The following is a 17,807-nucleotide window of genomic DNA, read 5'->3' as shown; positions in this document are numbered from 1 at the left end:
AACGGAGCAAACAGCTACTTGATCAAGGCCCGTCATTGACTTTGCAGCTGAGCAGCAAGAGATCTGGACATATGAAAATGATTTACAATGAGGATGGGGAAGCTGGGCCCTCCACTGCAGATGTTTTGAACTACTGCGCCCATCATCTCTGACTGCTGGCCATGCTGGTGGGAGTTGGTGTCCAACATTACTTAGAGGGCTGCAAGTAGGGAGAGACAAATGTATCAATTTCTCATTTAAAAAAATCTTATGCTCAGATCTCCACATTTCCACATCAGTTGGCCATTTTTTTTAAAGTCCTCATGAAAATTCATCATCATTTTAGTTCAGATTCCTACAAATATACACACTTTTTCTGTGCATTTCCCCCTAATATGCTCTTCCTCCAAATATACACACTTTTCTGTGCATTTCCCCCTAATATACTCTCTCCAGGGGGGCTCACCTGGTGCTTTTGCTATATATCTTTAGACACCAGTCAAAAATATTCCTCTTCTCCAAGGCCTTTGGCTAATTAAACAATCTTTTAAACTCTGTGTGCTGGGAGGGGTTGCTGTTTTTGTTTGTTACTATGGTATTATTTTTATGTTTTTATATTGTAAACCACCCTGTGATCCTGAGGTGAATTAATTGATTAATTAATTGAATAAATTGAATATTCAGCCACTTATTATTGAGGGGAAGTGCGTGGAACAGGTCTCAGTGTTTCAATTTCTGGGAATGGAGCTGAGAGACGACCTAACCTGGGGAAAGAACAGCAAAGACCTGGTGAAGAGAGCACAGCAGAGGTTATATTTTCTGAGAATCCTCTGGAAAAACAATCTCTCAAAGGACCTGTTGATGGCATTCTACCATTGCACTGTGGAGAGCGTATTCACTTATGGTCTGTGTGTGTGGTTTGGGAGCTGCACGGCCAGGGAAAAAACAATGCTGTCCAGGGTTGTAAAGACTGCAGAGAGAATTATTGGGTGCACTCTTCCCACCTTAGATCAAATCTATGCTGCCAGGTGCCATAAGAAAGCGGCAGAGATAGCGCAGGATAGTACGCACCCCGGAAATGATCTCTTTCAGCTTCTGCCTTCTGGAAGAAGGTATAGGGTTATAAAGGCCAGGACTCGCCGCGTGAAAAACAGTTTCTATGCTAATGCAATTCTGGTTCTAAACGCAGCATAAGGGGTCTCTGTAGTATAGTGTATTTTAAAATGGGGTTTTAGAGTTTTGTAGGGGTTTTTGAACGTTTTGTGTAGTTTTATGTAGTTTTTATGTAGCTTTATGTAGTTTTGTGGTAGTTTTATATAGTTTTTATGTAGTTTTATGTAGTTTTTCAATTTCATTGTTCCGCAAGGGACAATGACAATAAAGATATCATATCGTATCATAATTAATAATCGCAAAGCAATTCTCCCTGACATAATGCATTTTTGCTCATTATTTTCACTAATCTATGCCTTTTAAAGAAATGTACACTCTACCCAAATTTATGCATTTTGACCCATGGGTTGCATTGCAAAATTCAGAGAGGAGCAAATTTCAAAGGACAGCTCTATTTCAGTCTGCAAATGGTTTTCAAAAATGTGAAATTGTTAGGCTGGACTTCAGATGTTCCATCCCTTGGCTCCCATCCCTTCCTTACAATGAATCACACCAGCCTGCCTCTAGCCCAGAGTTGCATATTTTACTTTGACTGGCAAAGGCTTTCCATGATCTCGGGCAGGGATCCTCCCCAAAATTCTTGCCTTTAGATGCTTTTAATTGTAGATGCCAAGGACTCAACCTGGCAGTGACATAGTGCAACAGATACATTTGGGAGCACAGCCCCAGTACTTTTTTTTTCACAGCAGAAGCAAACACCTCATTTGATGGACCACTGCTGGACCACAACTCCCATATCTTTGACCATTGGTCACACTGGTGGGGGCTGATAGGAGTAGGAGTCTAGCAATATCTGGAGAGCTATAAGCCAACACCCCCCCCCCCCCGCAGTGCTGAGTGTCAGATGGCAGAGCATCCAACCCCCTGTCGGTATTTTTTTTTCTTTTTTAAATTTCTCTTTATTAATTTTCATACACACATATACACACATATATACAGAAAATAAATTCTTCACGAAAAAAACAATAATAAGAACAACATAACTTAATTATAAGAAGAAGAAGAAACCAAAGACAAACATGTAAGTTATTGACTTCCCTCCACCTCAGTTTTGGGTTATGTAGTACATTTTTTCCCGCAGTTTATTTTTAAAACTTTTGTATGTCGAAGGGTTATATTAAGCCTACTGTGATCTTTGGATTTTTTAAATCTACTTCAATATAGGTTATTAATTTATTCCACTCTTTAATAAACTTTGTTTCTTTCTGGTCTCTGATTTTTTGCCAATTCTGAATATTCAAATAATTTACTTTGCCAATCTCTTACTGTTGGGATATTGATTGATTTCCAATTTTGGGAAAATACTGTCAGTATTTTCATCCCTCCCATTGCAAGGATCACCAGATCATGTTTGTTTTACTTTCTGTCTGTGAGAAAGGTAGAGGCGGAACTACCCTTCCAGACTTCCATCCCTAGTACTGTCTTGATTTTCTTTGATCTGTCTAGAGACAAGATGGCAGTATGAGAGCTGCTTCTCTCGTACATGCTTGTTATGTTCTTTTATTTGTTTAATTAGATGAAATAAATTAGGTATGCAACAAAACCCCCACAGCTTTGCTTCCGTTACTCTTCTGCTTCTGAGCAAATGTGAGTCCACAGCACCAGGACCTATTCCTCAGGAATGATGCTCTGTTGTTCCTGTGTTCCTGTGATCAGAAGGTCAGAGAAGGTGCTCCCATCATCCAGCCCATGCAGGCGCTGAAGACGTGAGCTGAACATGGGTGTATGGAAACCCCTGTGGCAGGTTGCCAGGAATGGATAAGACAAGGAAAAGTTCTTACCAGCTGCTTTTTATTCAATATTCACAGAGAGAGGTTTGGAAATGCAGCATCTTAAAAGAATGGCATTGTCCCGAGTGAGTCTCCACCCGCCCCTTTCTCCCTTCATGCAGTATTACGTATGAGTGCTGAGAAGTGCCCTCTGCCTTTGAGCTCTTTGCTCTCCTACTTTCAAGGCTTGTCGGGTTCTGGGAGAGGGGGGATCTGGTATGATTTCTAAAGACACTGAGCTGTTGCTCCCCTGGTGCTGCTGCTGCTTCTTCCTCCTCCTCCTCTCCCATTATTTCCCAGCTTTTCCCCTCACCTGCCTCTGAGCTGTGATCTTCCTCAAACCCCTGTTGTAATTCTGAACTGTTGTCTTCTTCTCTGGAAGGGTCAGGCTGGGGAGTCAGTCTGCACCATTCCTCCTCTGCTTCTCTGTCCCTGACACTGAACAACAACAGAGCCTCAGGATCTGTCTAAGTATACCTGAAGGAGCGTCTCCACCCCCATCGTTCTGCCCAGACGTTGAGGTCCAGTGCCGAGGCCCTTCTGGCAGTTCCCTCATTGCGAGAAGCAAAGCTACAGGGAACCAGGCAGAGGGCCTTCTCGGTAGTGGCACCTGTCCTGTGGAATGCCCTCCCATCAGATGTCAAAGACACAAACAACTACCTGACATTCAGAAGACATCTTAAGGCAGCCCTGTTCAGGGAGGTTTTTAATGTGTGATATCTTAGTGTATTTTTTGTCTTTGTGGAAGCTGCCCAGAGTGGCTGGGGAAACCCAGCCAGATGGGCAGGGTACAAATAAATTATTATTATTATTATTATTATTATTATTATTATTATTATTATTAGTGCTGAGGATTCTGTCCTGCACTGCATTTTAAACTGAATAGAAATGTTGGAAAAAACACAGCAAGGTGAGAAAGAATCAGGCTTGTGGATCTGAATTCTGCCTTCCTTATGGCATAAATCTTTTATTCGAGGGAAGGCTGTGTGGTGTCACATCACAAAAGAAAGGCAGCTTATCTTCCCGAACGTGCATGGCATTTCCCAAGAATGACTAATCCTACCCTCATTGCACCAGGAAGCCCGTCTTGTGGCTGGATTGAAATTAAATAAGTCTTTGCTTTCACTACTTTATATAATCACTTGGCTTACCGAGCTCCACCAGTTCTTACATAATTTTGTGTATGTGTCTGTTGATTATAAAGCATTTGCTTTTTCTTGCAAGCCGTCCGTGGCAGGGAATTTTTTAAAAAGCAAGCAGATTGGGGGGGGGCGCAGATAGAGTTTGCAACCCCACGCTTTCTTCCTCCCCAATTTCCATGGAAGTTTGCACAAAAGCAGAAGGGCAGAAGTTAATTTTGCTGGTCCTTGCTTGCGGAAGAGACCAAGCAAATCTCATTCCCAGCTTTAATCTTTAAAGCAGCCATTCAATTGTCTCCTTCCCTTCCTCGAACACTTTCATTACGGTGCCCTTCAGACATGATTGGCTTCCAAGCACCCGGAGGCTGTGTGTGAACAATGGAACCACATGGTTTGAGCTGAGTGCATGGGTGGGCTGATTATGGGATGTCTGCCACCCCGCCTCCATTTGTGTTTTGACTGCTGTTAATTTAAAACAAACAAACAAACACGCTATACCCTGACAAACTAAAATTCTGTGCCAAATAGAGCTGGATTCTGTGACCAGTAGACCTTATGCCTAGAATAGTCTTGGCAACAGTCCTCCTGGGCTGAAAATTCTGCTGGTCACTGCTAGGTCAGTGAATGGCAAAACTACAGCCATGCAAGATTTGACTCTCAGTAAGCATGCTGGCCTGTGTTGCATTTCAGAGACCCGGTTAGATGAAACTGGAGGTGGGTTTAATCTCTCTCAGCTCTGCCCACCAGGATTCTCTGTACAACAGCAAGCAAGTTCAGGGGGGTGGGGGGGTGAGGTGGAGCTAAAGTCAGGGACAGAGTTTGGTCTTTCAGATTTCAGCAGTGCCCTATGTGAGGCCAAAATCCATTGTGCCCATCCCACCTCTCACCTTCCATTCTTCTCAATCCAGTATATCATAGTTATGGTGCCCTGTAAAGAAGCGTAGGAAGGTCAGGTGGTACCCAGTGTGGAAAATTTCTTGTCACACACCCCCCCCCACACACACACATTGATATTTTCTTTTTGTCTGCAAAAATGGTTTTACATTATCTCATATTTTCTTACAAAGGAATAATAATAATAATAAACTTTTATTTATATCCCACCCTCCCCAGCCAAAGTCAGGCTCAGGGCGGCTAACATCAGATACATAGCATTGGTATAAAATCAAACAATAATTAAACTACCTCCTAAAAACATGTCAAAATCAAATTAAAGTCTAATTAGATGGCTTTCCGCAGGGTTAGGGTTGGGAACAGTAAGTGCTCCACTGAATTGAAATTTCAGCCTTCACGACATAGGAAGATGGCCAAGTAAACAGCTATTTTTGTGGAGGAGGGTCAAGATATTAACTGATATGCATGATATTTCATATATAGCTATATAATCCCTAGTGTAATAAGAGAAGACCTTTGGAGCAGGCATTTTTTAAAAAAAGTTTTTTATGAACTGCCCTAGTAGGGCAGTATTTGTTCCTTGACCATTTGTCACCCCCTCCATGATGGAACATGGGGCGCGCCCCCCTTCCTACACCCCTGGCCCTGTAGCACCCTCTAGTTTCAGTACCCATTGCTGCGAAAGCAGTTGAACTGCCCTAAATCCTCCTCTGCTGCAGTGGGTTCAGGGGCGCTGACTTGACCCCCACATTAAGGGGGCACGGTCACATGACACGGAGACCAATCTTAATGCTTGCTCGTCCCAGCCGCCGCCCGGCTCCTGGGCTCTTGGGCTGATAGGCAGAGGCTAGGGCAGGAGTAGAAACCCCCTCAATATTGGGGGGCTGGGGCCCCTTGTGCCCCATATACCCAGCACCCCTGGCTGGGTTCAAGTGAAGGTGGGTGACAGGGACAGAATAGGGACTTGATTGGTATACCACTGAGCCTCCTGGGCGTGCCAATCAGAAGGTCAGCAGTTCGAATCCCCATGATGGGGTGAGTTCCTGTTGCTCTGTCCCAGTTCCTGCCAACCTAGCAATTTGAAAGCAATCAATTTGAAAGCAATCGGCTCCAATCGTAACTGATCTCCCAGGGCGAATAGCAGGGAGGGGGGCAATTTCCACTGGGACTGCAGCATGGAGGAAATAGAATAAACTCCCTCTCCCTCTCATGCATTACCGTGAATGCCCCCCTCCCTTGACTGCTATCTGCATGGAGAAAATCAGGCATGTTAAATGCACACAAAGCACACAAAAGTAATGTCACATCTCTGTGTGGTTCCTCTTCCACCATTCACCTTTGCAACAGACCTTTGCCAAGCCCTCTGAGGTCCTAAGGCTCTGGACAATTCAAAAGGTGTGAGCAAATCAAGTTTGTTTTGCTCGTCTTCTTCAAGGCAATCTAGGTTTAAAGTGCTTCTCTCTGTCTGCCTCTCTTCTGAGGTGGAGGACACAAACCTTCCAAGAGAATTTCCAGCTTTTAGCATGTTTTGCTCCCAGCAGTCTTTCCTGCGACTCCTCGTGGCTCCTTGCATAGCCCCATTTCCTATATATCCCACTTACTGAAAATGCTGCCTTCTTAAAATGCCACGTTAAAAGGAGGCTCCCTCTGAAAAAGCGACGTACTTTGGGGACCACCATGGACCAGAATGACCTCAGGCCTCTCACTCTGGATAGAGGCAGGCACTAGGTTTCTTTGGCGTTGCTCACACAGCCAAGGAACTGGGAGGAATTGAGGACAGCCTTCGTCGATGTAGAACACGCTTCCTTAGCTCAGTGCCCTCCAGATTATTATTTTATCATTATTATTTATTTGTTTTCACATTACAATACAAATGTACCAAAGCAACACCATTTCCTCCCCATCCCCCCATACATTTACATTTATATTTCCTCAATCCATCATATTATTCTTTTCTCCCTCCTCCCACTTCCCTCCGCCCCCACTCGATTTCCTCCACATTCTACAATTTACAATAATCTTTGTATTCTACAGTCTTCTCAAATCATCTATATATTCTTATTATCTTTCGTTACTAATTTTTCTTCCATCCAGTACTTCACGTTTTAATCTAGGCATATTAGCATATCTTTTTTTGAGAAATATTTTGCCATATATTCATCAAAACATTTCATCTCGTTTTTAATTTTTGTTTCAGCTGATTTCTTATTATAGCAGTTAATTTTGCCAAAAATAAATATTCATTTAATTTAAAAATCCATTCCTCCTTTGTGGGTATAGTTTGTGACTTCCACCTAGCAGCAATCACTATTCTAGCAGCTGTACTTGCATATAGAAAAATTCTCCCCCCCCCCATCTCTTCTTCTATCAATCCAAGGAGATAGGTCTCTGGTTTTTTTGTTATTGATATTTTCAACATCTTCTTTAGTTCTTCATGTACTACTATCCAAAATTCCTTTATTTCCTCACACCTCCACCACATATGTATTGTTGTCCCTATTTCTCCACCACATCTCCAACAGAGATTGGATTTCAATGTATATATCTTTGCCAACTTAACTGGCGTTAAGTACCACCTATAGATCATCTTTACAAAAATTTCTTTAATTGTATATGAGGCAGTAAATCATATATCTTCTCACCAGAGTTTCTCCCATTGCTCTAGATAGATAGTATGTCCGAGATCCTGAGACCATTTAATCATCGTTTCTTTCACTTCTTCCTCCATCAATTCCCAGTCCAATAAAAGATTATATTCTTGGATTGCAAATCTTGCCATCCCTGACTGTTGGCCATACTGGTTGGCCAAGGCTGGTGGATGATTTTCAGGGAAGAAAAAAGACTTTCCTATTCTCTTTCTCCCCACGGCATTGTGAGCAAAACAGCCCAGCTGGAACAGACCAAAGACCTATCTGCTCTGGCCTTCTGTTCTCGCAGTCAGGATGGCATCTTGCACAATCCTCACTTTGACCCTGGGTTATTGTGTGCTGAAGCATGGCAGGAATGGAGGGGATGAAATGCCCCTCCAACTTTGAGACATGGGGGAGGAGGGGAATCCCATTTATAGAAAGGGATCATTTCCTGCAAAGTAACACAGGCATCGAGCGCGGGTAGTGACACCACTTGAAGTTGCTGCAGGCTGTAATTCCACAATGAATGATTTCAGGAGAATGGCGAGACAGTCCATCAACATCCTCCCACAGAGAGGCTGGAACATTAAAGCTGAATTGACTAGAAGCCTGACTCCCAGATCATTTCCTGAATTCCTCCCTACTTCGGAGCATTGCATAAAAGCTGTTGGAAGGGGGGAAAGGTTACACCTAGACGTCAATTCGAATCATTTCTAGCAGAGTGCCCTTTCCTTTAAAAAGCAAAACCCAACAACAACCACAGAATAGGGGGAGGTCATGCAGACAGGCTGGTCTTTTGGGGTATCCCATTGCAACTCCTTCCTGAAGGGCCACCCAAAACAATTGCCACCACTATTAAATATTAGAGTTACACCTGTCTGCGGTTCCACTTAACGTTGGAACAAAATCCTCTCCAGAGTTTCTTCCTGTGTGAAACGGGTGCAGCGCTCTGTTGATTTCGTGGTGAAACGGAAGAAATTTCCCCCAAATCACTGAGGAGCGGGTGCTGCCGCTGAACTTAGCATTGCAAGATGTCTGAAGATTTCTGCATGCCTTTTTTTTTCTACTTTAAAAACATGCATCCCGCATGCACCCACCCTGTGGAACGCCCTCCCACCAGATGTCAAAGAGAACAACAACTACCAGACTTTTAGAAGACATCTGAAGGCAGCCCTGTTTTGGGAAGCTTTTAATGTTTGATGCATTGCTGTATTTTAATATTTTGTTGGACGCCACCCAGAGTGGCTGGGGAAGCCCAGCCAGATGGGCGGGGTATAAATAATAAACTATTATTACCGTATTTTTTGCTCTATAAGACACACTTTTTCCCTCCTAAAAAGTAAGGGAAAATGTGTGTGCGTCTTATGGAGCAAATGCAGGCTGCACGGCTAAGCCAGAAGCCAGAACTGGGAGAGGGAGCGCTGCGCAGCGCTCCGTCTCACTGTTCTAGCTTCCGGGTTAGCGGCACAAAGCCTCCCCAGGGCAGCCTTCATCCCGCTGCCCTCTGGAGGCTTCGCGGGCTGTCCCAGAAGCCTCCGCAGGGCACGGAGATGAAGGCTCCCCGTGCCCTGCGGAGGCTTTGTATGAAGCTAGAACAGCTAGAGGGAGCGCTGCGCAATGCTCCCTCTAGCTATTCTGGCTTTTGAATGGCCCCACGAAGCCTCCCCAGGGCATGGGGATGAAGGCTCCCCGTGCCCTGCAGAGGCTTCGCACAAAGCTAGACCAGCTATCCCAGCGGCTATCTCAGAAGCCAGAACAGCAAGAGGCTATCCCAGAAGCCAGATCCCTCTTGCTGTTCTGGCTTCTGGGATTCAGAATTTTTTTCCCCTTGTCCCCCCCCCAACTAGGTGCGTCCTATCATCTGCTGCGTCCTATAGAGCGAAAAATACGGTATATTATTATTATCCTGTATCACTCGCAATGCTGCAAAGCCCTCTTTGCTCCTTGTAGCACCCCCCCTGGCCATCCTAAGAAGTGTGGGCAGTGTGAAGTGGTAGAGAGGGCTTCAGACCTTATTAGGTAAGGTAAGCTACAGCTCTTGCCCTAGGAGAAGGGAAGGACCATAGCTCAGTGGCAGAGCACTTGCCTTGCATGGAGAATAATAATAATAATAATAATAATAATAATAATAATAATAATAATAATAAATTTTATTTATATCCCGCCCTTCCCAGCTGAAGCTGGGCTCAGGGCGGCTAACAACAATCAAAATAATCCAACGATTCTAAAAACATTTCATTATAAAAATTAATTAAAATCAAATTGATGGCAACCAATAAGCAAAATTCTGTGCAGATTGCCAGAGGAGGGGGGTCAGGCTGCACCCTGACCAAAGGCCTGGTGGAACAGCTCTGTCTTGCAGGCCCTGCGGAAAGATGTCAAGTTCCGCAGGGCCCTAGTCTCTTGTGACAGAGCGTTCCACCAGCTTGGAGCCGCGGCCGAAAAGGCCCTTGCTCTAGTTGAGGCCAGCCTAACCTCTCTGTGGCCTGGGATCTTCAAGATGTTTTTGTTTGCAGACCGTAAGTTCCTCTGTGGGACATACCACAGAAGGTCCCAGGTTCAATCCCCAGTATCTCCACGTAGGGCTGAGAGAGATCCCTGTCTGAAATCTTGCAGAGATGCTGCCAGCCAATGCAGAAACATCTGAGATAGGGGGACCAACGGTATGACTCACTATTAGGCAGCTCCCTACATTCCGATGGGAAATGTATTTCTGCCTCCAGAATTGGTGTGTGTGTGTGTGTGTGTGTTGGGGAAGGGGTTCCTTGCACCAAACTCTCCTTCTTTTTGAAAGCCCCTGCAAGATTGTCACTGTTCCCAAGCCCAAGTTCTGGCAAAGTTGTTCTGTGGGGGGTGGGGAACTACCCCCTGCTGAAAATGCAAATTTAAAGATGCAGATACAAATAAAAAAATCAACACACACACAAACACACACAGGGTCCAGCGCCCGCCTTGTGGAACACCCTCCCACCAGATGTCAAGGAAATAAACAACTATCTGACTTTTAGAAAACATCTGAAGACAGCCCTGTTTAGGGAAGCTTTAAATTTTTGATGTTTTATCATGTTTTTAATATTCTGTTGGAAGCTGCCTAGAGTGGCTGGGGAGGCCCAGCCAGATGGGCGGGGCACAAGTAATAAATTATTATTATTATTATTATTATTATTATTATTATTATTATGGCTGCTGCTACTACGATTACTATTATTATTATCTTTTAGAAAGGGTATTCCAAACTTGTTTCCAAATTTCTGCAGATTATTTCTTTCTTTATTAAAGTGTTTCTATGCCGCTATATCATAAAATGTATCTCAAAGTGGATTACAGCAATAAAACCTAAAGCTGTACAATAAAAACCCACCGTAAAAAGGTTAAAAACAGACATCAATTAACCATTATCAGTGTAGTCTGATCAGAAGCAAGCCATACTCCCGGGTAAGGGTGTCTAGGATTGAAGCATAATCTCACTACTGGCAGTGATGGGATAATGTTTCTTATCCCTTCAGATTTCAACAGTTAGCCAGCAGGCGCCTTCAGCCTTTTGACAAATCTCATCAACCTTCATTTCACTGTACCCTTAAAATACCTAGGGATGTTTATCTGACCAAGATGATCCCAAGTGGGCTATGATTTTGCTCCTTACTGAGCAATACTGGTCAACGTTACTTGCTGTCAGGCCTAATGGATGGACAGCACCCCAAGTGTCAGCAACTAGTGATTCAGTGAGCATTTTAATGTGGACTTATCTAATGCGCATTCAAAACGCAGCTGCCCTTTGAAATCTGCATGTCTCCAAATTTTGCAAAGCAGTTCTCCAAACCAGCATCACCACCACAAAATATTTACAAGTGTGCATTGTTCTGTACAATAGTTGGATAAAACAACAACTTCTTCCAAAACAACAACGCCCTGTTCTATGGGCTGTGGCAAAGGAACACCGACACAAACACAAAATAGAATTTGCACCCATAGGCAATGATAGCACATCCTCCAACTTTTTATTTTGTACACAGCCAGTTTAACTTCAAAAATCAGGCAGTAGGAACTAGTGGCAGGAGCAACAAATACCAGGGCAAGAGGTATGGAGCTGAGATGTGGGCAACACATCTAGGGATAGAGAGATCTGTCCATTCCATCCATCCTCATTTCTAATTTCCCCCATTTTACATTCAGTTCCAAACATTTCTGCATCGGAAAAGGCTAGCATTTTAGTGTGATTTCCCACCGAATACATATGTTTCCATGCAATTTTGTCTAATAGATTTCTGCAATTTATTTCACCGTCACCCCAATATAATAAGATATTGATTTTTATGGACATTTCATGGATCTCAGTACACATAACTTGGCGAGAGAACTGCATTGCAAAATTCAGAGACGTGTGAATTTTGAAGGATGTCTGCGTTTTGGTTCTCATATTGTTTCAGAAAGTTCACATTTGGTTTTCGCTGTGAGCTGAATCAAAATTCCTTCCCATCCCTACCCATTGCAATTAGGCTTGGGGAAAAAAGCCTTCTGCTGTAGCCAAGACAAGGTTAACGGCGGCATATGGTTTTTTTGTGGTGGAGGAGTCACAGCATAAAGGCAAGTGATATGGCTTCTCTTCCCAGCTGTGACCTCTCCCCAAAAAAGCTCTCACATTGCAATTAGACTTCAAAAAAAAAAGCTGTTTTAAGAAATGTGGGGGTTTTTTTAGCCTAATTACAGCAGGAGATGGATTGTGGGAGAGGGCAGGGTTGTGGCAGACTGGATTTCAGAGGCCCTAGTGGCTGGATCCAACCCTCAGACTGCTTGTTCCCTACATTGATGCACATAATGCACCCCATGCATTAGACCCCCCACCTTCTTCATTTTTTAATTTTTTATTTATACTTTTCAAGTTTATACATTTCACTAATCTTATACATTTCATTAATTTTACAATCATTTAGACATTTCAGAACTTGACTTCCTTCCCCCTCTTTCTGTGGTTCCTTAAATTTACTTTTAATATCTTCTGCATATCCAAATTAACCTAATTTGCTCATTTATTCATCTTCTTTAAATATATACTCTTCTGAAACTGCAGGTTATTACAATAATCCCGCCAATGTTTTTATCTGTTTACAATTTATCTGTAAATATTCAATAAACCTTTTCCATTCTTTTTTAAAGAGCTTGACATCTTGATTTCTTATTCTTCCAGTAAGTTTTGCCATTTCTGCATATTCCATAAGTTATTGTATCCATTCTTCCTTTACTGGGATTTCTGCTTCATTCCGTTTGAGGGCAAGTAACATTCTTGCCATTGTAGTAAGGTAAAGGTAAAGGGAGCCCTGACCATTAGGTCCAGTTGTGACTGACTCTGGGGTTGCAGCGCTCATCTCGCTTTATTGGTCGAGGGACCTGGCGTACAGCTTCCAGGTCATGTGGCCAGCAGGACTAAGCCACTTCTGACAAACCAGAGCAGCGCACGGAAACACCATTTACCTTCCCACCGAAGTGGTACCTATTTATCTACTTGCACTTTGATGTGCTTTCATACTGCTAGGTTGGCAGGAGCAGGGACCGAGCAATGGGAGCTCACCCCGTCGTGGGGATTCGAACCGTGACCTTCTGATCGGCAAGTCCTAGGCTCTGTGGTTTAACCCACAGCGCCACCTGCGCCCCTTGCCACTGTAGTAGCATACATGAATAAGTTTGGTAGTTCTGTCCCTATAAATCCCAAAAGAAAAGCTTCGGGTTTTTAGGCCCCCACCTTCTTGAATCTGAAAGTGCTGCCAATATATCCTAATTTGTCATTCTGGCCCCAGGGAGAAGATTCTGTCTGCATGTTAAGAGCATCCATTCGAGTTATTTACTCCCTTTGCTGTAATGGTGCATCATGAATATCACTCAGTTGATGAAGTTAACGCTGGTTTTTTGAAACGCCTCATAAAGAAATCAGATGACAGATTGTTATACGAGTTCCATTTTCATCTGGGAAGAATTTTCTTACCATTTATGTGGCATTCTTGGTTTGGATACTATCGATGAGAAGCCAGAGAAGTGTTTCAGGAATGATGGGAGGGTGCAAAGCGAGAAGAGCTGGAGGCAGCTAATTCACCACTGGTGCCACTAGGAGTACCCAAGCCTGGCAGATACTTACCCCCACCAAAAGCATCATAGAGGGGACAGGAAGCATCTTCTCCATCTTTTCTCTCTAGTGGCCTTGACTATCCTCATCTGCATTCTCACTTATGTTGTTCTTGTTGTAGTTTAGTCGTTTAGTCGTGTCCGACTCTTTGTGACCCCATGGACCAGAGCACGCCAGGCACTTCTGTCTTCCACTGCCTCCCACAGTTTGGTCAAACTCATGTTGGTAGCTTCAAGAACACTGTCCAACCATCTTGTCCTCTGTCGTCCCCTTCTCCTTGTGCCCTCCATCTTTCCCAACATCAGGGTCTTTTCCAGGGAGTCTTCTCTTCTCATGAGGTGGCCAAAGTATTGGAGCCTCAGCTTCAGGATCTGTCCTTCCAGTGAGCACTCAGGGCTGGTTTCCTTCAGAATGGATAGGTTTGATTGTGTGATTATTCAGTCCTGCTTCCACAGTGCATGCGATGTTCCACTGAGAGAAACCCCTCTCTCTTTTTTTGAAATAATTTTTATTTGGTTTTACAAGTATAAGAATATAATGATACAACCATACACATCCATATTTAAAGATCCCTCCAAATCTCTGGACTTTCCACCTTCCTCTCTATGGGTCCTATTGTCAACCCTTTCAACTGCATATTATTCAATAATCCATATTTTATATCACTCCATTGGCTCCATAGTATTTGCTACATTACAAGTGTTATTAGAATCCTGCTAACGTTTTCATCTGCTTACAGTGGTATCCAAGATAAATTTTATATTTCCTCCACTCTTTATTAAAGTTTTGGTCTTCTTGGTTCCTCAGCTTCCCAGTCAGTTTTGCCATTTCTGCACAGTCCATCAGCTTGATTTCTCATTCTTCTCTGGTAGGGACCTTGTCTTCTTTCCATCTCTGGGCTACTAACATCCTTGCAGCTATCGGCGCAATACATAAAAAGTCTTTTCTGCTCCTTTAGAACATCAGCACCTACAATTCCTAATAGAAAAGCTTCTGGCTGTGTGTGTGTGTGTGTGTGTGTGTGTTAGTTTATACATTTTTTCCAAGTCATTATATATTATTTCCCAGAATGCTTTTGTTACCTTACAAGACCACTAAATATGTATATTTTTTATTGATTTTTCCATATAATATACATTCACTTCATCGTTATCCACTTTACTGCCCTGGCTCTTCAGAGCCTATCGACTTCCTTCCCTCCCACCTAGTGGCTTTCAAAATTAACCTTTATATCATTGTGTTTTGTACGTTTTCCAGTTCTAATTACACTCGTTACAAAATGGCTCAAAATTTAAATATAGAAAATTTCTCATTACAAGTCTTCAGACAACCCTGCTAGTGATGTCAATAATCTCTCAAATATCGTATAAATTTACTCCAGTCCTTTTGGAATACTTGATTACCAAGACCACCACATATGATAAAAGGTGCCTTCTTTTTCTGAGAGAAACCCCTCAAGATGGAGGCCTCTGAGTACCAGTTGCTTGGAATCCCATACCTGAGGAGATGCTTGTGGGGTTTCATGTGTCCCTCATGGGTTTTCTGGGGGCACCTGGTTGGCCACTATGAGAAAGCCACTTCCGAACTAGAGAGGAGGTGGGGTTGCAGGCTTCAAGCCCCTCCCCACACACGCAGGGGCTGGCGCACAGCCCCCACGATACTAGGGGAATCCTCGGTGGCGTCATTCCCCTAGCCAGCCAATTGGCTGGTCTGGGGTGTGTGGCCCACCCTATTTAGGGCCAGCGCGGCCGAGGACCGCCCTTTTGGATCATCGCAGGGTAGTCCGGTAAAGGATTCCAGGGGGCGTGGCCTCGTCCTAAGCCTATGGTGGTGTGGGCCAACAGCACGCCCCCGAGCGGTGACCCCAGGGGAGCTACTAGTTGACGTGCCTCAGTAGGACTACTGGTGGTTAACCCTTGCTGGTCTCCATGCAAGCGGGCTGAAGCCGGTTAGCTGATAGGACCAATGCCTAAGCCAATAACCCTCAAATCCTGTAATCGATAAATTTGTGGCCTAATTTGACCCATTAACCTTAAACTCTGGTGTCTTGTGTCCTTATTTCCCGGGGGGGGGGGGCGGGAACTCGCCACGCAACAGGATCCTGGACTAGACAGGTCATTGGCCTGACCCAGCAGGGGTCTTCTGATTTTCAGATGTTGGTGGAGATTTTTAAACAGCGTTTGGATGGCCAATTGTTAAGGATCCTGTGATTCCTGCATTGCATGGCCTTGCAACAGACGACCCTTGGGGTCCCTCCCACCTCTAAAATTTAATGACTATATGTTCTTCTCTGTTTCTTGGTGTCCGGGTGTATTGCGCACATGTGCACTCAGGCGCAAAAGTAAAATACGAGCCCATCATAACGCTGGACATTTAATAAAGGGATCGGTCCTTCCGGGCAGTAATAGGAGAAAAGAGGAAATTCTCATCACAGTTTTTCTCATCTCTTTCATTGTACCTCGCAAGCAGCTCAAATAGCCTGCTGTTATAACTTCACTCCCTTCTGAAAATTACACATTTATCAGAGGCTGCAGCTGTTAGAGCCAACAGGAGGTCCTATCATACCCGACTGTACCTTCACTTAGAAAATCTTCTCTCTGTCTCTCTGCAGCGTACCATTTCCTCCTTCTTTCTCTGACCACCTCCTTGAGAACCCCAGTGGCTTTAAACAACTCTTCTTTCATTCACATTTGAAACTTGGTAGGAAGCCCTAACCCTTGCTCTGTGTGCGCGCCTCTGTGTTTGTCATGGTGTATGTGATGGTCCCGGGGGCTAACCGAGAGGCGAGGTCTGAGTCCAGTCCGAGGTCGATGATGCAATATGAAGGCAGTCTGTAGAAGTTGAAGCTGGGTGCAGGGAGGGCATCGGGTGAGGTCAGGAGCTCCGGCAGGGAAGCAGGTCAGGGATCAGGCTGGAACCGACAACCAATGATGTTGCTCCTGCAACTTGGGACTGGGGCTGGCTGGCTTTTTATCTCCCCCGAGGCATAGAGCAGACCCGATCCTCAGGTGACTTGCCTCTCCGGGCCTGGAGGCGAGCACTCCTCCTGCGAAAACTTAGTTCCCTCTGCCTCTCTGCCCTGAGCCTCTGCAGCTCAGGAGAGGCTGGAGGGTTACCGGACCCAGAGGCAACCTCAGCTTCCCCTGACGGGGCTGAGAGTGGAGCACCTGCAGGCAATGGGTCCTCCATCCCCTCAGGAGCCAGAGCAGACTCAGCTGGAGCCCGCACCTGAGGATCCAGCACAGGTGAGGACCCTTCAGGCTCATGCCCCAGCCCCGGCTCAACTGGTTCTGGAGGCAGGGAATCCTGTGCAGGCTGGGATTCCTCAGGTTCAGCCTCTGAATCCGATTCCCAGGCCATCACAGTCAGTTTCAGAGTGCATGAGCTCCTCAGGACTGCCCCCTTAGCCACAGTGGTGGAGCATGGGGGGTGGAGCAGAGGGGCAGTGGTCCCAGGCCCAAAATTCTGAGAAGGGCGTAGCCAGGCACAACACCTGTGTACCTCATCTCTGAGCTGGCTGAGCCAGTAGGTGGAAGAGCCGCCAAACCAAGAAGGTGTGTGGTCACCGCTACCAGCAGCGGCAGTGCTGGCAGTCATGTGCCTTTGTAGGTTCTGCATGCCCCCCATACCCCCCCCCCCAGCATGCATCTCGATCCCAGCTGCCCTGTCCACCACTGGAGCACATTTGCCCATCCCCAAGCACCAGCAACCCACGTTACGCCACTGCTTAGCCATGCCACTAAGGGAAGCCCATAGCCACCCCTTCAAGCACATGCCTGTCTGGGACAACTGTGGGAAAGAAAGAATGTCTTATCTCTTCTGCTGCGGGTACTATTACACTGTATTTTCGCTTTTATTTGGTTTAGTTTTGTTCTCTCGGAGGTGGAGAAGACGGACGCCATTATGCCTTTGTCTGTACATAGTGTGTAAATAAATAGTAGATTAGATCTATGATGTCCTGCTCTTCTTGCTGTGTTTTGCCAGAAGATTAGTGTGCATATACCAGCTGGTATATATCGCTGGAGCGCCCTGGAGAAGAAGGGAAATGCCTTTTCCAGAGCTGCGCATACCGGAGGATGCTCTGTGGTTCAGGGGCTTGCAGGCGCCC

The 17,807-nt window shown here is 44.9% G+C and overlaps 1 protein-coding gene and 1 long non-coding RNA gene across 2 annotated transcripts in view; both read left to right on the top strand.

Annotated features, from left to right (window-relative positions):
* Positions 1-17,807, top strand: part of LOC309345223 — a 434,352-nt gene that overhangs the window by 220,542 nt on the left and 196,003 nt on the right. The window lies entirely within an intron of this gene.
* Positions 1-17,807, top strand: part of NTSR1 (neurotensin receptor 1) — a 117,084-nt gene that overhangs the window by 10,162 nt on the left and 89,115 nt on the right. The gene's annotated exons all lie outside the window — the stretch shown is intronic.

The sequence above is a fragment of the Podarcis erhardii genome (genome assembly GCF_964252035.2).
Source record: "Podarcis erhardii genome assembly, chromosome: 6".
In the NCBI taxonomy this organism is placed as follows: Eukaryota; Metazoa; Chordata; class Lepidosauria; order Squamata; family Lacertidae; genus Podarcis; species Podarcis erhardii.
This window is presented reverse-complemented; position numbering and strand designations above follow the sequence as displayed.